Raw genomic sequence first — 22,941 nt, 5'->3', positions numbered from 1 at the left:
GAGACAGGAGAACAAAGGGTGAAACCAGAGGCTCCCTAGGGTATCGAGTCTGAAATGAGAAACTCCCGGTAGCTTCAGCAGTGAGCAGGAGGAGGAATCAAAAGACCCTCCAAAATGCCCCTCCAGCCTCCTCATCTCCAGCCGGTCCTCCCTGCAGCTCTGGGGACCGTCCACCAGGTTCCCCGGCCACCCTCAGCCCCCAGAGCCCTCCCGGGCAGACCACAAGTCCTTTAAGTGTTGCCTTGTTCATTTCTGTGGCCCCCCCACCAGGGAGAAGAGGGTCAAGGCTGTACTTCATCAGTCCAGTAACATCTGACGGTCCCCAGGATCTGGCAGTTCTTATACTGGGTGTATTATTTTTTGTTTGTTTGTTTCCACAAGTGGCTCAGACTGTAAAGCATCTGCCTGCCAATGCAGGAGACACAGGTTTGATCCCTGGGTCAGGAAGATCCCCTGGAGGAGGGCATGGCAACCCACTTCAGTATTCTTGCCTGGAGAATCCCCGTGGACAGAAGAGCCTGGCAGGCTATGGTCCCTAGGGTTGCAAAGAATCGGGCACAACTGAATCGGCTTAGCACACAAGCATGCAGGTGACCGTGAACTAGACCCACACAGCTCAGTCGTGGGATGTTGTGCCTGCACACTTCCTGGAAGCCTTACCTTCCCTGCCTCTGGTGGGATGTTCAAATGGTGGCCCCCAATAAACCATGTGTCCAACATTCCTCTCACTTTGGAGTCTCCTCCCACATGGACTCTGGGCTTGGTCGTGTAAATTGTTCTAGCTGGGTGGGATCTAAGCAACATCAATAGAAGCAAAGGTTTGCTAAGTACCTCACAATGGGACCTTTCACGAACTTCCTGGGAGCCCTGAACTGCAATGCAGAGGTTCAGCTTATCTGCTGGGGAGACAGCAGAGAAAGACCACATGAAGAGTCACATGGAAAAAATACGCTCAACCCCCTATATGGAGAACAAGGGGGCTCCAGCCAGGCCCGGGGTCCCAGGTGGGCCTGCAGGTGGTCCTGCAGGTGGTCCTGCTTCCAGCTATGCTCTCACTGTGTCTGCAGGAAGGACCCAGCGTGAGAGCTGCCCAAGAACCAGCCAGTGGAACTCAGTCAACAAAGAGAACAGGAGGAATAACGAAAAGGAGGGCTTCCCTCGTAGCTCAGTCGGTACAGAATCTGCCTGCAATGCAGGAGACCTGGGTTCAATTCCTGGGTCGGGAAGATCCTCTGGAGGAGGGCATGGCAACCCACTCCAGTATTCTTGCCTGGAGAATCCCATGGACAGAGGAGCCTGGTGGGCTGTAGTCCATGGGGTCACAAGAGTCAGACACAGCTTAGCCATTAAACCAACAATGAAAGGGTTGTTGTAGGCCATTTAGTTCTGGGGTGGTGTGTTTATAGGTAACTAAAATAGCCGATTGTCACTCAATTTCATTCACAATTCAAGGAGCACTTGAACTCCTAATATGTGTATTCTACACTTCCTGTGATAATGGATTACGCAAACGAGGGCATAGACCTCTCCTTCAAGGAGCCTGCAGCCCAGCTGAACCCTCCCAGGCCTGCTTCCTTCCAAAAGACATTATTTTGAGCGCCTGTTATGTGTGACTGCAAAGGTCTCTTGCCTACATTCACCTTGGCTTCCACTTGACCAGCTGTTTTCCATTCACACTTAACCTCCAGGGCTGGAATCAGCTGCTCCTCTCAGAATGAATGTGTCCCAAGTGCTCCCCGAAGACCCAGATCTGGAAACTCTCAGGGAAGATGATGGCAGCTTGGGGAGCATCAACTCACTTAGGAGAAATGGCTCCATCTGCTGCAGGTGGTAGAGACAAATCTCCCCCAAATCTTCTAGGTCAGAAAGGGAAGTGTTCCTGCTTCATATTCAGAGATCCATCAGTTCTCTCAGGTTATTGAAATGTTATTATAGTACAACACATATTTGTATCCTGTACAAAGAATTCTAAAAATTCAACAATTACAAAACAAACAACCCAGTCAAAATAAGAACCAAAGATCTGACCAGACACCTCACCAAAGAAGATATACAGATTGCAAAAAAGTTTATTTTAAAATGCTCATTATATCATTCAGTTCAGTTCAGTTGTGTCAAACTCTTTGAGACCCCATGAACCGCAGCATGCCAGGCCTCCATGTCCATCACCAATTTCCAGAGTTTACTCAAACTCATGTCCATCGAGTTGGTGATGCCATCCAGCCATCTCATCCTCTGCCGTCCCCTTCTCCTCCTGCCCCCAATCCCTCCCAGCATCACGGTCTTTTCCAATGAGTCAACTCTTCGCATCAGGTGACCAAGGTATTGGAGTTTCAGCTTCAGCATCAGTCCTTCCAATGAACACCCAGGACTTCTCTCCTTCAGGATGTTCTGGTTGGATCTCTTCGCAGTCCAAGGGATTCTCAAGAGTCTTCTCCAACACCACAGTGCAAAAGCATGAATTTTTTGGTGCTCAGCTTTCTTCACATTCCAACTCTCACATCCATACATGACCACTGGAAAAACCATAGCCTTGACTAGATGGACCTTTGTTGGCAAAGTAATGTCTCTGCTTTTTAATATGCTATCTAGGTTGGTCATAACTTTCCTTCCAAGTAGTAAGCATCTTTTAATTTCATGGCTGCAGTCTCCATCTGCAGTGATTTTGGAGCCCCCAAAAATTAAGTCTGACACTGTCCATTGTTTACCCATCTATTTCCCATGAAGTAATGGGACCAGATGCCATGACCTTAGTTTTCTGAATGTTGAGCTTTAAGCCAACTTTTTCGCTCTCCTCTTTCACTTTCATCATTATATCACTAGGGAGCTGCAAATTAAAACAAGAATTAGATATCACCAAGCACCTGTAGAATGGCTAAAACCCAAAGCATTGACAACAGCAAGTGCTGGTGAGGATGTGAAGACCCAGGAACCCTCCCTCGTGGCTGCTGAGGCAGCACGGCGCAGCTTTATTACAGAGTGCACGCAGGCTTGCCACAGACGCCAGCAGTTGTGTTCTTTGGTACTGACTCCCAAAAGCTGAAACCTGAGGTCCCACCCAAGCATGAATGTTTATAGCAGCTTTATTCATAATTACCGAAAACTGGAAGCAACCCGTTGTCCGTAGGTGAGTGGATAAACTGTGGTCCACCCAGACAGTGAATCTTACCCAGTGATACGAAGGAATGAGCTATCAAGCCAGCAAAAGACATGGGTACCTTAAAATCGTAATACTAAGTGACAAAAGCTAGTCTGAGAAGGCTACTATATAATCACAATGATTTGGAAATTGGGAGGCGCTTTATAAATCCAACTATTCTTTTAAAGTTGAGACATGGATTAGTTATTATTGAACTCAACAATCATAATTGTTTTCCATGGGAAAGTTAACGCCACATATCTGACGACCCAAGTACCCCCTGTGATAGTTTCTATGTGATATTAGCATCCAAACAGCTAGATGGAATGTCAAGAAGAAGGCCCAAATAAAATAATTTTTTTCCTTTGCATTGAATAAAAAAAGAAAGCACATTTATTGAGCCCCCACTAAATGTGACATCAAAGATTTTTCTTATCTGCATTAGAAATTGATAACAAATGAGATAATACATTGATTTGAAAAGATTTGCCCTCCTTTTAATCAGTATTTTTCATAAAATAAAAATTTACTAGCCAATACATAAAAATAACATTTATAAAATCTACAGCATGTTTATTTGGGCCACAGTGTTGGATTACAAGTATTTGACATTCTGGAAAAGGCAAATCTATAGAGACAGTAGAAAGATCAGTGGTTTCCAAGGCCTAGGGGAGAGAGGAATGAATGAATAGGTAAAGTGCAGGGCATTTTTCAGATGGAGAAATTACTCTCTACGATCCTTTAATGGTGGATATAAGATGGTTTGCATTTGTGAAAACCCACAGAACCATGCAAACCAAAAAGTGAATCCTAATGTCAACAGTAGACTTTAGTAAATAAAAACAAATCAATTTTGCTTCATCAGTTTTAACACTTGTAACACCAATGCAAGGTGTTGAAAATGGGGGAAACCATGGCAGGGATAGTGAATATTAATTACATGGGAACAGCAACTTTCTGAGTGACTTTTCTGTAAACTGAGACTTCTTTGTACAAATAGCATATTAATTTTAAAAACATACAAAACATTTCTGAAATAAATTTCATAAGAAATAACTACATTCAGAGAAATTCCCATTCCTGTTTTGAAGACAATATTGTTAAATCTTGGTTAGTGCAAATTGTCCTGAGTTTTGAAGTCAAAAAGTGTGAGTCCTCAACTTTGTTCTTTTTCTCCTGAAAAAAAAAAGGGCGATTCCCCACCTGCCCCTGGCTGACTGGGTGGTAGCCCAGGGCCATCCCCACCTGCCCTGGGTGACTGGGCACTCCCCTCCTACTCACAGACACGGCACAGAGGGAGCTAGGGGACCGCTTTCCCCGACAGCTCCTCCATCCTTCCCTGAGTCACCAACGTCCCCGCGGCACTTCGTTGCTGTCTTGAAGAGCTCACAAGTGGCTCCTTCTGGAGCCCGTGGCGAGCAGCCTGGGCAGAGGCCACAGCGCTGGCATCGGCTGCTGGAAGCGGGTGGCAGGCTTGTGTCTGCGCCTCGCTAAGTGCCCACTGGCCTGGGATCTGAGAACTGTGCTCGGGGCTGCCTTTGATCTGGCCTGCCTGCTGCCAAGTCTCAATTAGACAGCCTGTAATACAGCTGGCTCTGGCACAAGCGCTGAGGTAAATAAATCAGGCGGTGGTCTCAAAGAGGAGTGAGTCCCTGACCTGAGGAACCACCACCCTTAGCCTGGGGTCCTCAGCGCCGAGCGCATCATGCCGCTGCACTCTGGAATGAAGTCTGCTCCAAACGAGTTTAGGGTCTGGCTTCCCTGCACTTAGACACTGTCTGACAAATGCAAATTGGCCAAACAAAACGGAGGTGCTGGCTTTCCCAGGCCGTCGTCAGAACGAACACCCGCCACTGCGCCTCCAGCATTCCAGGGACGAAGGGGGCGTCTTGGCTGCGGAAGCAGTGAGAAGAGCTCTTCCTCTTGGAAGCACTTGCTCATGCCAGCTCCTGCGCTCAGCACTGTCCATTCAGAGAATTTGCGGGATTGCGTTCATTAGGAATGTGATTCATTTTTAATTCTGCAGTCAGACAGAGGCTCGGGGCAGGGCGCTCTGCTTTCTTGCCTGTAACTCAGATGGTTGACACCAGTGCCAGCTTAACCTCGGGGCACCATCCTAAAATCTTTCATGCAGGTGGTTCATCGAAAAGAGGAGGTGATGTAAGATGCTCCAGGGTAAGGTAACTGGGCAAAAATTCTATTGCTTTTGCTTAAAAAAAAAAATAGGAAGACTGTTTGAACCTACTTAGCCTACTTGAAAGGCATGTTAGCCTAGCTACCTTTTCTCCGCTTCTGCGGCTGTGTGATATCTGTTTCACATGCATTTCTAAGATATACAAGGAAAAGGAGGGGCCAGGGGACCAGGAGCCCGAGGCTGGATGTGAAGGTAACTGGGCTTAAGAGGAACTTGGCAGTGTGGCATTTTAGCGTGATCCTGTCTCCAGGGCAACCCCTGAGGATGCACGGGGTAGGAAACAGGACCACAGAGAAGCGAGGGCTATGGTGTGGGGCGTGGAAACGTCCAGCAATGTCTCGGGGAAACATCCGGGTCTCACAGTGTAGTGGGAGGGTTGACTACATCTGTTTGTAAAGACAGCCAGCCGCCTGAGTGGGGAATAGTGAGCCACTGCCAGAAGGTCTGCTGTGAAGGTGAGGCGGGGGTGCATTACATTCTGGAGCATCTTACACCACCTCCTCTTTTCGATGAACCACTTGAACGAAAGATTTTAGGATGGTGCCCAGAGGTTAAGCTGGCACTGGTATCAACCATCTGAGCTAGCAGAAGACTTGCTTCAAGGCACATCTCCACCCTCCCATCTCAGGCTTTGCCATGGACCCCCTTCCCAACTGTAAATGCCCTTGGAAAACAAAGAGGAGGTGGCTGAGGGAATGAATGAGAAAGGCAGAAGGAAAGACCTTTTTTAGCACATAGGGCTTGGGCCACATCTCAGAGGATATCAATTCACTCTAAGGTGTAGGATCAATGGGAGAGACCCAGACAATACAAATTCCAGCTCCAGCGCTCCCAGATCTCACACAGTTGCTGTTCAGTCGCTCAGTCATGTCCGACTCTTTGAGACCCCATAGACTGCAGCACGCCAGGCTTCTCTGTCCTTCACCATCTCCTGGAGCTTGCTCAAACTCATGTCCATTGAGTCAGTGATGCCATCCAACCATTTCATCTTCTGCCACCCCCTTCTCCTTTTGCCTTCAATCTTTCCCAGCATCAGGTCCTTTTCCGATGAGTCAGCTCTTCTCATCAGGTGGCCAAAGTAATGGAGTTTCCCATCTAATTAGATAGCCCTTCTTTATATCTGTAATGGTTCAGTTCAACCTGTAGGAGGTTATCACTCTCACATACTGCTAAAGAAATTATAAATTGTTACTGTCTTTTTTAAAATAAGCACAAATGTTTGGAGTAGGATATTATGCACCCATTAAAATTTGATGGACAAAAGGAAATGCTCCCATGTGACATCAGATGAACCAAATGGACATCACATCTCATGCATGTAAACTTCTGTGCTAACAGCTGGCCCCATGCAGCCTGCAGTCCAGTCCATATCGCTGCCTGCTCTGGTAAAGCTGTATGTGACACAATCAGGCTCGCTCACCTGGATGCCATCTGCGGCCACTTTCACGCTGAAACGGTGGAGCTGTTGTTGTCACAGAGATCTGCAAAACCCGAAATGCATTCCATCTGGCCGGCTATCCAAAAAAAAAAAAAAAAAGAGTTAATAGACACCGACTCTACATAAATACAAAGAAAAAGACTGGGAAGGACCCCAGGCTGTTGACTGTGGTTTGAGTGTGAAGCACCCTGATAACACACACAGGTTTTAAGTTATGTGAAGTGGGCAGTCAGTGAGTACAGGTACTTGTAGACTACGTAGGAAATTTGAATGTTTGAAGCTGGAAGAGGGGTTGATGACATCAAGTTCTAAGTGGTGACCCTGCATCAGGTCTGAAAAGAGACCTTGGCTGGGGGTTGGTCATTGAAGATTTCCATGAATGTCTATATGGTCAGGATGAGAAAGTGAGGAAAAATATGGGCCATATTATAGGCCATAAATATGGGCCGTTGGATACACGGAGTTTGTGGAAAACTTAAAAAACGTAAGGGTTTTCCTGGCAGTTCGTTGGCCAAAATTCCAACACTCCCAATGCAGGGGGCCCGTCTGATCCTTGGTCACAGGACTAGATCCTACACGCCGCAACTAAGACCTGGCATAGTCAGATAAATAAATACAAGTGAATAAATAAACAAAATGACTAAATAAATAAATAATGGAATCCCAAGAAGAAATGCGTTAAACTGACGTCTGTATCAGGAGGCCGGAAGCCAGGCAGTGGCTAAAGGATTTGACAGCTCGGGGGTGGTTCATGCTGTGGGTGCCCCCACCGTGAAACCTGCAGAAATGATTATAAAGCGTGAAATCTCCTTTAAAGTTAAAAATGAGTCTTCCACGTAAATTCACTTATGCCCTGTCACATCTCAGATTCCCTGGCAATCTCTCCCTTTTCTTTCATTTTCTTTAAAACATCACCTTGTAAGCCTGTATTTCTTGATAAATAAACCAAACATCATTTACTTTGCTTGCCAAAACTGAGTCTTTCTCAGATGTTAAGGACGAAACCACCCCTAAACAACTGGCCTGTTCAGAAAAGGAAGCTATTAGATAAGGACATAGTGTGAATTTTTTTCCGGATGTGAAAATATACACTTTAATTTCACAAGTTAGTAATTAGTATCGGAGGATAAAGTCATAATCCAAAACAATAAGCTTTATTACCAAAATAGAGATGAAACACAATTAAAATGAACAATATTACTAGCCATAATTGCTAATCAATTAGCTGAGAAGCTATATTACTATAATCTTCCCAGTCCTCAATTTGCCCTTCCTATATTTTTTTCACTTTTTATAACAGAAGATGGAGGCTGGCTGAAAGAATGCATCTGCAGTGCTCTTTCTGAGCCACAGCTTGGGATCCAGCCAGCTAATCCTGTCCCCTGAGAGCCTCCACCCACTAGACGCCTGGCCCCCGCGTCCCTGGCTGAGGAGCTCAAGGTCCATTCCAGCCATCACTTTTCAGCTGCACTTGGTCAGTCAGGTGCTAAGTCACTTCAGTCGTGTCCAGCTCTTTGCAACCCTATAGACTAGCACGCTAGCCTCCTCTGTCCATGGGATTCTCCCAGCAGAATACTGGAGTGGGTTGCCGTGCCCTCCACCAGGGGAATCTTCCGAACCCAGCAATTGAACCTGCACCTCTTATATCTCCTGCATTTGTGGGTGGGTTCTTTATCACTAGCGCCCACCTGGGAAGCCCAAGAATGCTGGAGTGGGTAGCCATTCCCATCTCCAGGGGATTTTCCCGACCCTGGGATGGAACCCAGGTCTCCTGCATGGCAGGCAGATTCTTTACCATCTGAGCCCAGGGTTGATCGTGCTCACTACCAAACACATAGGGTAGCATCTACCCCCCCAGCTGCCGTCTGTTGCCCCTTCCTGCTCAGAACCACCCCAAGGTGAACGAACCACGGCCAAGAAGCCCGTGCTGAGCCCCACCAAACCAGGGCGCGTGAGGAATCAAGCTCGACCCTCAGGATTCAGCCTTCATCTCTGGACACGAACTGTAAGGACTATCCACCTGGAGCCCAGTTTCCCAAGAATCCAGTTCACACCAGGACAGTTTTGCCCATTACATGTCTCTCCATTTCTGGATAATGTCAGCCCTTCGCAGGAAGAAGGTGCTGAAGCTCAAACTTGGTGGCTTTCCTGAGCTTTTTACAGTCGTGTGGCTGGAGATAATTTCTGCCAGTGATGCCGTGTCCCGATGCAGCAAAGAGATGGCGCTCTGGACAATTAGAGGCAGCCTCAAGGCTCCTGCCCACAGGGGCCCGACTGTCCTGGAATTTGGCCACCCTTGGAGGAGAAAGATCCCGGCTCCGGAAGGAACCTTGGGGGCCAGGGGTTTGGCTGCTGATGGCCTCGGGGAGCCCAGCCAGCCAGTCAGGGGAGGTCAGGCTGTGGGCAAGGACAGAAGTGGACAGAACAGCCCACCAGTCCCCTGACCCCTGTCCGTCCTGCTCCAGCTCTGGCAGAAACGCTCTCAGGTGTGTGCTGATTGGCTCGCAGCTGCAGCTGTGAGGCGTGGGTCCTCTGTCCCGGCAGACGTGGGCGATCCTCGGGGTCAAGCCCAGGCCCCGAGGCTTGGAAAAACCGATCAGGGCACTGACGCTGCCCGCCCTGGGCTGGGAGTCAACAGCCTTCCGCTCTGGCTTTGCCGGCTCGCTCACCGCATTTGGGAGCAGGTTTTGGACAAGGTGTCCACGCAGGGAAGCTGCTCCCGTGGCCCGCATTGCATCTCCACCTCCCCTCCACCCTTCCACCGCTCAGAACCAGGGGCTCCCCTGCTCCTGAGGCTGCAGGGGCCACAACTGCCGTCCCCCAGCCTCCTGTTCCTTCCCATCCTGAATTTGGGCTAGGTGGAGGAGCGGAACCTCTTGCAACAACCTCCACCCTGACCTGGGCCCACATAGAAACCAAAGGTCAGGAAAGGCTGGAGAGGGCAGATGGCAAGGAAAGCTGAGGGGCTCAACACAACTCAGGTTGAGAAATCTTGACCACTGGCCATTCTTTTTGGTTGAAGGAAAAAGGCAAAAAGAAAAACTGGTAATCTGATCTCAATCTAACCAGAAAACTCTCTCCGTGTTGCAGTCTTCCCTGCTCTCAGCATGGAGGAAATCTGTACCGATTGACCCTGGACGCCGATCAGGAACGTGGGGACCAACACTGATGCTGTGAGCTCATCAGCTCAGTGCAGATGGCTTTGCAAAAGCAGCTGATCTGAAGCCCTGAAGCACAGGACTCTGGTTTTGCTGGGATGTTACATTAGTGTGACACTGACTGCTTACCAATCTCCTTAAAGAGAAGGAAGAACAGCTCTTCTCAGGACAAACAGAGATGTCCCTGGTGGCTCAGATGGGTAAAGAATCTGCCTGCAATGCAGGAAACTCGGATTTGATCTCTAGGTCGGGAAGATCTCCTGGAGGAGGAAATGGCAACCCACTCCAGTAGTCTTGTCTGGAGAATCCCATGGACAGAGGAGCCGGGTAGGCTCATGGGGTCGCAAAGAATAGGACATGACTAAAGCAATTTAGCACACACACACACACACATGAGAACTCTGAAGGCCAGGGAAGGCAGGCTGGACCTAGGTGGATGGAAGGAAGAATGGCCGTATCTTTTCAGCACTCCACTAAGTCTCTCAGGAGTCTCGATGCCTGAGATGAAGGTCTCTTCTGCTGGACTTTTGGGAAAGAAGCAAAAATGAGAAGAGTGGGAGCCGCAGAATGCAGGGCATGACCCTGAGCTTGGCAAGTCCTAAGCCGACCTTGACCTCGATAACCGCCAGGACAGTGACCTCACTGCCCAGGCTCCCATGGACCAGGGGCTCCAGCCACAGTCTCCTGGGAGCCCCAGGACACATCCTGCAGAACCAGGTGAAGGAAGGAGCAAGGAGAGGAGGAGAGGGAAGAGGGTTTCAAACTTTGCTCATAGATATTCCTGCGGCGGTGTTTAATACGGCTCCTTTGTTTGTTCCGACAATGGATCTTATCTTGGGTGAGGGCTGTGTTCAGGTCTATTATTACCCGATATAAAAGGCTCTCAGGCTTTCTTCCCCCTTGTTCGGCGGCACCGGAGTGCCAGAGCAAATTTAATCGAAGAACCAGCTCCGGGGAGAGCCTTCGGAGACTCTCCCCTTTCTCCTAATGCCGTTATCTCCCCTTCCTTGTGTTGGGGAGGCATAAAAATCACAAAAAAGTCATTCTGAGGATATTCTCCCTGATAATTATTGTCAGACTTGGAGATAAGTCCTCTACGTGATGTAACGTGTGTTCACCGGGCCCCCTGAATGCAAATCTTGCCTCAGCCCCGCCAGACAATGGTCGCCCGACATCAACTGGGGCCTCTGCGCTTTGCCACAGACAAGAGAACGCTTTGATTTTTTGTGTTTCGATAAGGCCCAATCTGGGGGCCTTTATCTCCACTGTTATATTTAAAGATGACATTCTAGCCCTGCCGCCTTGCCTTTTGTTTCGACCCTGATTATCCCAAATGTTGTTGTTTAGTCAAACTCACCAGCTTAATGAAAGGCCTGCTCCCAATTTAAGGAAAATTATTTAAATGCAGAGTATCCTATACACTGTGGCTTCAAAAAGAACTAGGTGGTTAATCAAAAGTTAATTGTATAATTCTCATGCAGATTAGGGCCTCCGCAAATGAATCCCAGGTTGTGATTATTAAAAAAAAAAAAAAGAAAAGGAGAGTGCAGAGCAATGCACAGAGGCCTCCAGTCTGGTAAACAATCAGCCCTGGTTTAATTTGTGGTAAACAAAGTGATGATACACTAGGGGTCTCCACAGGAGAAAAAAAGGTGAAAATAAATTAAAGCACAACATACAGATATCATCTTTTTGTTTGAGGCCATCTTTCAAAAACATAAGCTAAATGAATAAAAAGCAACCCATTAATATTTACCGGAAACCGAGAACTCTACAAAGACCGGCAGGTCCGTAATTACACTGCAGTGTTAGGAGGGGCCCAGGGTAGCAGACAGACGTCCTCCGCCACCACTGTGATGACCATGGCCGCACCCTCCCTTTGGGAAGCGAGACAGCGGCCTCTTCCCCACCATCCGGAGACCCACCCCTGACTACCTGGCTTTGTCTTCCCGCTCCGGCTGGGGCAGGTTTGCCACGGATGACCTACATCCCATCAGAAAGGCTCCCAGGAGAGCAGGGGGTGTTTACCAGTGGGCTAATAGCCTGCAGGAATGCAGTTTCTGATCCAGAAAAATTAGACAATGGACGTGGTCATCTTCACTTCATCCCCAACAACCAGCTTCTCCCTTCTCGGGAGTGGTACGCCCCAGGCCTAGTCTCACTGGGAGAACGCCAGCCTTGTCTTGCTTCTCCCGGAGGAGATCACAGTCCAGGGAGAACCCGGCAGTTCCCACGCCTCTTCTGTGTTTTCAGAGGAATGGAACCAGTTTCAATGACCGCAGCCCTTGGGACTGCGAGGCCTGGCAACCTCTGTTCAGTCATCACCTCGGCGGCAAGAGTCCCAGAGTCACCCTGGGGTCCTTGCAGGGTCCAGTGGGACCACCGCCCTCCAGGCGATGCTGAGCGCTCAGGACGTGGCATCCTGCTCCTTCCCTCCGGGGCTCAGATACTGCAGGGGGTGATGACAGAGTCCTGGGCAGGCTGGAGGCATTATTTGTCAGGATAAGTGGTGGAATCAGCTGAGACAGCACTCTTGACATGCAGTGTTAATTCATAAGTTTCCCCACATCCAAGTTCTGGGCTGAATCTTAAAGACTAATGTAAGTCTTCCTTGACCAAGTGCTGAGACATCTCGAGCCTCAGCAGCAAAACACAGGATCTTTCCCGGCAGCGGGCTCCTTTTTGTTGTTGTTTAGTCGCTAAGTCACGTCTGACTCTTTGAGACTGCAGCACGCCAGGCCTCCCCGTCCATCACCAACTCCCGGAGTTTACCCAAACTCATGTCCACTGAGTCAGTGATGCCATCCAACCATCTCATCCTCTGTTGTCCCCTTCTCCTCCTGCCTTCAATCTTTCACAGCGTCAGGATCTTTTCCAATGAGTCAGCTCGTTGCATCAGATGGCTGGAGTATTGGAGCTTCAGCATCAGTCCTTCTGTGAATATTCAGGGTTGATTTCCCCTTGTGCCTTTACGTTTTTACTGCTTGTATCAGTTTCCCGGGGTTGCTGGAGAAAAGACCACGCTCTTGTTGGCTTAAAACAGCAGACTGTTATGGTCTTGAGGCTCTGGTGGCCAGAAGGCTGAAATCAAGGAGGCTCTGGGGGTGTGGGGGCAAGCTTCCTGCCTCTTGCAGCTCCTGGAGGCTCCAGGCTGCATCCTTCAGTCCCTGCATCTCTGTGTCTTCTTTTAAGGTCACCCGCCATCAGACTAGGGGCCCACACTTCTCCAGCATGACCTCATCGCAACTGATTAAATTGGCAAAGGAGGCCACATTCTGGGCTACCTGTTCATGCTGTTCACCGGCTTCATGGAAAGCCGGGCGTGCTGCAGTCCATGACGTCACAAAGAGTCAGACGTGACTTAGCAACTGAACAACCTGAGGAACAAATCCGAGGCTCCTGGGGGTTAGTACTGCCGCAGACCTTCGGGGGGAAGAGACCCAGTTCAGCTCGCAGCAGAGCTGCAGATGGAAGCGCCCTCCTGCACCCCTGACCTGGTGAGTGTCCTGCGCCCCGTTTAATTACATGCTCCATCTCTCCCTGCAAATGAGGGCCCCAAAAGAACGCCCTCCAAGGCCCCAGATGGAACCGCCCTGGACTGGAGGGAGCTGGGAGATATGAAGCAATCCTGTCACGATGCGGGTCTTCAGGGGCAGCTTCGTCACCCTGTTTGCAATTACTTCCAGGCCCGATCAGGCCCCGACACCCCCTGGCCGGGAGTTCACCCGCCGACCCTCTAAAGAGCGGCTGGCCCTCCAGGTGGCCGTTAGTGCACCATCTAGTGGTCCATCCTGGAACTGCGCCTCTTTACTGAGACGTTTGAATTAACGCCCCCGTATCAGTTCTGCCCGGGGGGGCCACCTCTCATAATGGGAAAATATAACCCCTGAGCTGACTTTTCAAAGCAGCTACCCTGTTCCTTTCAGGCAAGACTACGCAGCTGTTAGTTCATGCAGAGCCAATCACTGTGTCTTAATAACAGACACAGAAGAGTCCTGAATCATAAAATGGGTCTGGGGAAGCAAGTCACCAGGCAGAGCCCCAGTTTTTCCCCCCAGGACTTTCACCCAGACTCCATCACACCTCTGCGACTGCCCCATATATCTTAATAAATCTCACATTAGAGAGAAAGCTTTGAAACCAAATTGTCCAGTAATGCGCATTTTCCAATCAAAACACATGGGACTTTTAAAATATTTACCACCCACAAATAAAATATGCTGCCTGTCTGATGCTTTTTATCACCCCTACACACTGCATATGTATTGACACTGAACATCGATGTTGATGTGTAAATAATAATATGAGGTACAGAAACCTGCGGCTTCCAGCAAGATCTAATCACACCAGCTCGGGTCCCAGGCAAAGACACACCCCTCAGGGCCGTTCTGAAGATGAGATGTTATCACCTCGTCATGGCTCTTGCCCTAGACAGGTGTCACCTGCCTTCCAGCCCATGAGGGACGCCTGGGAACGGGGCTAAGGAGCCATGAGCACCTGGAGGGGCCCACTGCCCCGCGGCCCTGGGACAGGGGCAGGCAGAGGCGGGTAGGGGTGGGCAGACGACCATAGGCTGCAAACGTAGCAGCGCTGGGCTGCACCGAGCCTCCTCCCCAAGCCTGTCCTGGACGCTCGAAGCCAGCCCGGGGTCATCGGGGTGAGTGGGGGTGGAGAAGGAAAGCGGGAAGAACTCAGTGCTCTCCTGAGGCCACGGGGGCAGGGAGCTGGCTCCTCCATCCCCGGGCTCTCGCTCCAAGGAGGGGCGCCAGGCTGCCTGTGGCACAGCCGAGCAGGCGGGGCTTTTCAGGAGAAGCGGCGCCCTCAGGGCCCCGGCCTCACCAGCTGGGGTCCGGGGAGCTGCGGGCTTCAGTGAAGGACCCCCGTCATACCTACGGGCTGAACCGCCAAGAAGGGCTCAGGGTAACACAGCCCCGGGGGCCAGGGGGTGAATGGGAGTTAACTCTCCACCGCAGTACATCCTGGGGTGGTTTCCCTGCTCTCTTGAAACAGAACAGGGACCCAGCTACAGGAGGGGTGTGGGACACAATAATTTTAGGAAATCGCAAGGTATTGGGTTAGCCAAAAAGTTTGTTCAGTTTTAAGTTAAAAAAAAAAAAAAGACCTATTTTTCATTTTCACCAAGAACTTCATGTTGTTCAGTCGCTCAGTTGGGTCTGACTCTGCCAGCCCATGGACTGCAGCACGCCAGGCTTCCCTGTCCTTCACCATCTCCCGGAGTTTGGGTCGGTGATGCTGTCCAACCATCTCATCCTTACTGAAAGACACATTCACTGACTAAAACTTTTTGGCTAACCCGAGTGTAACGTCTCTATAAATGTGATAGAGGAGGGCGTGGCAACCCACTCCAGTGTTCTTGCCTGGAGAATCCCATGGACAGAGGAGCCTGGGGTCTGCAGTCTGTGGGGTCGCAAGAGTCAGACACGACTGTCGTGCCTTAGCACGCACGCATACATGTGATACGATCTTACTCCTTCGGTCAAAGCATGGACATCATCTTCTAAAGTGCCCATGGCGGAGCAGCGCAGAGGCCCTCAGTGGAACAGAAGACGGAGCCCACCCCAGGCAGGGAGGCCTCAGGAGGGGAGGCAGTCAGAGGTCCCCCACAGCCACCTCAGGGAGCTCCCAGAACGGCGCGAGGGGAAACGGGAGGCCCCAGGGCAGGAGGAAGCCAGAGAAACACACCCTCTGTCCTCCGACACTCTGCCAACACAGCAGTGGCCCAGTGCACCCCCCACCAAGGAGAAAAGGGAGGCGCGGGAGGTGCCCACCCTCCCCCAGAAGAGAAGAACTGAGGCTCACTCCCGGAGCTCGAGCTGGGGGCCCAGCTTTGCTCCCCAAGGCGCTAAGGTGTCTGGAAAGGACACAGAGACTCTGGCTTCTCCGCACCTGCGGGCCAGCGCTGAGCATCCTTACGCTGTGCCCGGGAAAGGGGACGCGTAAAAGGTGATTTTTCTCTAGAAGAGAAAGAACAAAGATTCATGCAGCCCTTGTGGGTCCACACCCAGCGCCCAGCGCCCCATGCTCACAGGCCGCCTGGGCCCCAAGTCCAGTGGAAACCATCCGCTGGTCAGTGCCACAGCCGGGCTGCAGGGGAGGCTGCGGCGCGCCCTCTGGTGGTCATCCCTGGAGCCACATGCACCGCGTGCCCTGGACCAGACTTCATTCACAGCCATCAGTCAGAAGGAACAAGGGCAGGAGGAATCGATTTGTAAACACCTCCGTGACTGCTAGAGAAACCGATAAACCCAGAGTACAATCAAGCTTCCTATTGCTGCGCACTAACTCAGGAAGGAAAACAACTTCACTTCCGCCTTTTTTTTTCCCCCAACAGTCCAGCTTCCTGGTTGCATATATTTTCAGGGATTCAAAAAGCAGTTGATGTTTTCTCCAGCGGAAGTCCCAGGAAGGAGCGCGGAGACCAGACCAGCCAGTTCAGGCAGCTTTGGAGATGATTAAGTGTCTTGAAGAAATGAGCCTGTCTCCTCACCACTCACTCACCCCAAGTATTTATGGGACAATTATGTTTGAGGGAAGGTTCTGGAACCTGGCAGCCCCCTGCTTCCATCCTGCTTGCTCATCCTGCTGCCTTGGAGCCTTGGGCAAAACACCTCATTTCTCTCTGAAAAACCTTCCATCTGCAGAAGGTGACCCCACAGGAGCAGTGGGAGACAGCAGTGAGAGAATATGTGAAAGGGACTTTTCAAAGCACGTTTAGATGCCTTAGAACTTGAGAACTTTTATTTAGTGTACTTTTAGGTTTTACAGGAAAGTCATACAGATAGAAAAGGATACTCATCACGCAGTTTCCCCCACTGTTGACATATAACACACGTGTGGCACACTGGCCCAGATGATGAGCCTGTACTGATGGTGGTTCAGATGGTAAAGGCTCTGCCTGCAGTGTGGGGCACCCAGGTTCAATCCTTGGGTGGGGAAGATCCCCTGCAGAAGGGAATGGCTACCCACTCCAGGAATCTTGTCTGGAAGATTCCATGGACAGAGGAGCCTGGTGGCCTGCAGTCCAGTGGGTCGCAAAGCGCTGGACACGACTGAGCAGCTCAGACTCTCAGTCTCACTTGTCGTCGCTACAGTAGCATTAACTGGAATCCGTACCCTCTCTGGGGCTTCCCTGGTGGCTCAGTGGTGAAGAATCCGTCTGCCCATGCAGGGTGTCCCTGGTCCTCCCAGGTTCGATCCCTGGGTCAGGAAGATCCCCTGGAGAAGGAAATGGCAACCCGTTCCGGTATTCTTGTCTGAATAACCCCTCGGACAGAGGAGCCTGACAGGCTATACAGTCTGTGGTGTCGCAAAAAATCAGACATGACTTAGTAACTAAAAAACAACCCCAATACCCTCTTCAGGCTTCCTTGGGTTTCCCTGAAAGTCCTTGTCTGTCCCCGGACCGCGTGTTACATTCGGTCATCCCGTCTCCTTGGTGCCCCTAGACCGTGACAGCGTCTCAACAGTCCTTGTTCGGGGGACAGTCTGGAGAAGCACCAGGCGTTTATCTTGTGCTGGGAGGAGCCGTTTGCTGGGAGGAGGGACCAAGCAGCAGAGGAATCCTCAAACCAGAAACTCAGCCTTCCTGGGGAGGTGGCAGGGTCTCCGGGGCCGGCCGAGGCTCTGCACCCTGGAGGTAGGTGCCGGCAGCATTAGGAGGGGTGGCTTTCTTCCTGTCCCTGGGGAGCACGTGATAGAAAACCCAGGGACCCCTCTTTTAACCGACCCACACCCCTTTGTAGACGATGCAGCTGGAGGAATTCTCATGTGTCAGGTGCAGATCAGGAAGTACGCAACACACTCTACTGGTGACGCCGCAGGGAAGCAGCCATGCTGGTACACGGACGGTGCGAACGCAAATCAGCAAAACCCTGTGGCCGGGCAATGAGGGACCAGCTAAAAGACCACCATGCGCGTTCACCTTTTGCTTCAGCAATCCAGCTGCCAGAACCCAGCCTCAAGATCCACCTCCAGCAACATGAAATAGACACACACAAGGTTATGGATGGCAGTGCCCCATTGCAAAATACGGGAAACAGCCTAATGACTGCATTCAAGAGGCTGTGTGAACTGCGGCCAGTCCGTTTGGAGGATGTGAAAACAAGAAGGGAGATCCTCATGAACCACTAGCGATGTTCAAGACGTGGAAAAGGGAGGTGTAAACAGAAAAGGTGTATACACCATCGTAGGGAAAGGAGGACAATAGAGCATACCTGTATATCCCTCATTTGTGCAAACAGGAACACAGGAACGACGAGCTGAAAACCGGCAAGGCTGATGCTCAAAAGGAAAAGGCAGAAAAATTGAGGGGGTGGGGACAGGCGGAGAAAGGGGCGGGGGACACCCCTCTGAGGATAATATTTACATGGTTCTGGCTTTTAGAGACATGCTAATTCACATACTCAAAAAAAATTTAATTAAATAAAGAGAAAAACCCCCAGATGGAATACAAACAGAAACAGATGAACCGAAATGTATTTTGGATGCCAGCACACTGAAGAAAGACAGAAGAACCAGCTCAAGGGACTTTTGAACTTGTCACTCCGTGTCTACACTTAGCACCGCAGGCTATAGATAAAACAAACAAACAAAAAAAAACTGTTAAAAAAAAAAAAGGATAGCACGCCAATTATCTGATTTGTTCACAGTGGTATGAGATAGCAATTCTAAAATTATGGGGCTTTTTTCCTTTTTTTCTTCGGATGCATCTCATGGCAAGGAGACCTTCCCCAACCAGGGATCGGACCCAAGCCCCCTGCAGTGGAAGCACAGAGTCTTAATTACTGGACCACCAGGAAAGCCCAATTCTAAAATTATTTCATGGATATTGTCATATTGAGTAAAAAGTAAACATATTGTGTGTAATGAGAACCAGGGTTTTCACTGTTGAAACAGAGAGCTACAAAAGTGCAAGGGAGGAAGATTAGAATGAACCTCATGCTGCTGGATTAGATTTGGAGGTCAGGATGGATGGATGGATGGATGGATGGATGGATGGATCATAGGTAGATGGATGATTAATAGAAATGCACATACATACATATGTTTTCTACCTCTGTCTGCTCATAAGAGGGTTTGAAAGAAAATAGTTGCCATTGGCACCCCCAGAACCCAAATCCTGGTTTCTGAATACCTTTCTCCAATAAAAGGAACCAGAGCCTCTTGGAGAAATGCCTGGTTTACAGATGGGTGCAGGGAAAAGACAGGATGAACCTACACTACCATGTTGTGCCAAAATCAAGGAAGTGGAACATGTCCAGAGGACATAAGAGCCAGCTCCCCACAGCCAGATTTAGAGCAATTTCAGCATCAAAATAGTGATAGTAATGGGTTATTAGCCATAGACCAAAATAAGAGCCTATGGATCCATCCAGATATAGATTAAATTAAAAATAATAAATAGGAGAAAGGAAAAGTTTTTTCTATTGGTAGAATTCTAGCTAAACATAGAAGGAAGGATGGGATTTCTAAAAATTACCATTGGGCAACCTACGTCATCATAATTGTTTCAAGCAAGAAGCGTCAGTGGGTGCTAAACCTAGTGACGATGTCATGATCACGGGATAATCATGGGGCTTCCAAGAACCATTCCCAAGATACCTAATAATTACAAAGGGGAAGGTAGTAACAATACAGGAAAGAAACCCAACCAGGGGAGAGTTCATGTGGCCAGAAATGGGCACAGAGATACCGTTCTCCTCCTGGTAGGATGATGCCCTGAGGGCTGCCTCACTTTCTGGCTTCTGGTATCTTGTTAAAAGTGCACAGCCTGGATTTAGTCACAGGAGACATCAGACAAACTCAGAAAGAGGGATAGGCAATAAAGTAGCTGTCCTGCACTCCCCAAAACTGTCAAGGTCATAAAAGGTAGAGAAACCCAAGATGACGCTGAAGGTTAGATAGTGTAAGGAGACAGGACAACTCAGCAGTTGGAATGGGGCTTTCAGGGGAATGGGGAGGGAGAATTTGCTAGAAAGGACATTAGCAGGACCACCCATGAGACCCGAACAAGGCCTGTGGGTTAGTTAATGCTGCATGGGTTCTGGCTTCCTTTTGTTGATCATTGTTCTACGGTTTCAAAATGAATGTTCTTGTTTTTATAAAGCACATGCTGATATATTTAGAGATATTTCAGTTCAGTTCAGTTGCTCAGTCATGTCTGACTCTTTGCGAGTCATGAACTGCATCATGCCAGGCCTCCCTGTCCATCACCAACTCCCAGAGCTTACTCAAACTCATGTCCATCAAGTTGATGATACCATCCAAACATTTCATCCTCTGTCGTCCCCTTCTTCTGCCCTCAATCTTTCCCAGCATCAGGGGCTTTTCCAATGAGTCAGTTCTTTGCATCAGATGGCCAAAGTATTAGAGCTCCAGCTTCAGCATCAGTCCTTCCAATGAATATTCAGGACTGATTACCTTTAGAATGGACTGGCTGGATCTCCTTGCAGTCCAAGGGACTCTCAAGAGTCTTCTCCAACACCACAGTTGAACACCAAAGAGTGGAGAGGAGAGTAAGGCAACTGTGATAAATGTTAACATTGGAGATTCTGGGTAAAGGGGGTCCTTGTGTTCTTCTTGCAACTTTTCTATGAGTGTAAAATTATTCCCAAAAGAAAACTTTTTCAAATGCAAGTAAGTATTGGGCTTCCCAGGTGCTCAGCGGTAAAGAATCCACCTGCCCATCCGGGAGACATAGGTTCAACCCCTGGTCCAGGAAGATCCCACAGGCCATGTGGCAACTAAGCCCACAACACAGCTATTGATCGAGCGCTGGAGCCCTGGAGCCTCTGCGCTGAGCCCATGTGCCTGGAGTCCGTGCTCCATAACAAGAGAAGCCGCCACAAGGAAAAGCCGTGCACCCCAGCGAGTGAGCAGCCCCCACGCACCACAGCTAGAGAAAATCTCAGAGCATCAGAGACTCAGCACAGCCAAAAATAAGTAAACAAATAAAATTATTTTCTTTAAAATAAAACAAATAAAATGCAAGTACCTCTGTAAATGGCAATAACCAGCCCCTGGGAACTCACCCCATGTAGGAGGTGAACTCCAGGCAAACCCCCTGAAAATAAGCTGGTCCTTCTGAGAGATGCTCTTGGGTAGGGGAGTCATAAGAGTCTCAGCCCGCTGGAAAGACTCTTTCCACAATTCCTGGGTAGAATCTTCTAGAACACCCAGAGAAGGCCTGGTATTCCTGCTCTGTAACCTCCCCAGGCCCTGCTCATGATGAAGGTAGTTGAGTTGGACCCTGGTCACGCTGCGAGCTTTCTACCTCAGCGTCTAAAGAGGAAGGAAGCCCCGTGAGAGTGGAGCTGCCCACATACTGGAGAGAGGTGATGCTGACCTCAGGTTTCTAGGCAGAACCAGTCCGTGGCTCCCCTCCCCAGGGTAGGGTCCGGTCCTCGGCGCTGTTGACATTAGGCGGGGATGAATGCTTTCGGCGAGGCCATCCTGTGCGTTGTAGGGTGTCGACCAGCAGCTCCGCCTCTACCCTCTAGATGCAGGTAACTCGTGACCACCACCCCCATCATGACCACCCAGAATGCCTCCGGATGTGGCCGGCTGATCCCTGAGGGTCAAACTCTGCCCTCGGTGCAAACGACTGTTGTAGAGCTGTCGATTCAGCAGTGTTATATGGAGTCCAAGTGCATTTTCCCTTTGAAAGTGTTTCCTACGTACGCCAAGGCATCCGATGCTCTGGCATCGGTGATTATGGGCCATGCCCACCAGCATAACTGAACCCTCAGCCCAAGTCTAGGAGGTAAATACTGGATAGCAGCTCCGTTCACACAGCGGCTCAGGGAGGTTTCGAGACCACACTGAACGTCTATCAGCATTCTTCCAGCCCCTGAGTATGTGGCCTTGTGCTTGTTCAATAAATAATGGAATCAGCTTATTTCCAGCCAGCTCTCACAGGGTACAGTCATCCCGGAATGGCTCAGAATTCCAGTTTACATTCTCTCCAGGTTATGTCCCCTAAGATGACCAACTTATTCCAGTCTGAGCCCTGAAAGTCCTTGGTCCCAGGCAAACCAGGAGGGCTGGTGGTCATCCCACTTAGCTGTAAGGTCAATCCCACACACCCCCCCATCAACACAGCCAGGGTGGGAGCCCGGACAGCTGGAACAGTGAGGGTGATAAGCAGGCATCGCTATTTCTGTCACTATTTTTTTTAATTCAAACATAGCTGACGTGCAATAATGTACAAGTTACAGGTGTGTCACACAGCGATCCACACTTTTTTTAAGTCATGCTCTACAGTTCTTATCATATACTGGCTGTATTCCCCACGTTATACAATGTGTGGGGCGTCCCAGGTGGCACTAGTGGTAAAGAACCCAGCTGCCAATGCAGGAGACACAGAGATGCAGCTTCGATTCCCCTGGAGAAGGCATGGCAACCCACTCCAGTATTCTTGCCTGGAGAATCCCGTGGACAGAGGAGACTAAAGTCCATAGAGTCACAAAGAGGCAGACACTGCTGAAGTTATTTTACACCTAACAATTTGTACCTCTTAATCCCCTAACCCTAAATTGCCCATCCTCACTTTCCTCTCCCCACTGGTAACCACACTAATTTGTTCTGTACATCTGTGGGCCTGCTTCTTTCTTACTACATTCACTAGTGTTGTATTCTTTAGATTCCATGCGTAAGTGGTATTATGCAGTATTTATCTTTCTTTACCTGACTTATTTCAAGTACCATAAGGCCCTCCAGGCTCATCTATGTTGCTGCAAATGGCAAAAATTTTACCTTTCTAACGGCTGTGTAGTATTCCATTGTATGTATATACCACATTTTTAAAGGGCAGGGTCATTTAGGACAAAAAGTTAGTCTGACAGAGACAAGCCCAGTCCTGGCCTTCAGGGTAGGGAGGAGGGCCCAGGGGTCATCTAGGAAGGGGAGCTGCCGGCCTGTCCCCACGCCAGGGCCTCCAGGCAGCCAGAGCAGCGGGGCTCTGGGGGAGGAGGGTGCTTGCCGCCAGGGGTTC

At 49.7% G+C, this 22,941-nt stretch overlaps 1 long non-coding RNA gene across 1 annotated transcript in view; it reads right to left on the bottom strand.

Annotated features, from left to right (window-relative positions):
- Window positions 1–3,509: 3,509 nt before the first annotated feature.
- Window positions 3,510–22,941, bottom strand: part of LOC139035997 (uncharacterized) — a 41,602-nt gene continuing 22,170 nt past the window's right edge. Inside the window, exon 3 of the long non-coding RNA XR_011488672.1 lies at window positions 3,510–6,847. This is a non-coding gene — a long non-coding RNA (uncharacterized lncRNA). The remainder of the gene's footprint in view (window positions 6,848–22,941) is intronic.

This window comes from Odocoileus virginianus, chromosome 7 (genome assembly GCF_023699985.2).
Source record: "Odocoileus virginianus isolate 20LAN1187 ecotype Illinois chromosome 7, Ovbor_1.2, whole genome shotgun sequence".
In the NCBI taxonomy this organism is placed as follows: domain Eukaryota; kingdom Metazoa; phylum Chordata; class Mammalia; order Artiodactyla; family Cervidae; genus Odocoileus; species Odocoileus virginianus.
Note: the sequence above shows the minus strand (reverse complement) of the source record. Positions and strands in the feature narration are given on the sequence as shown.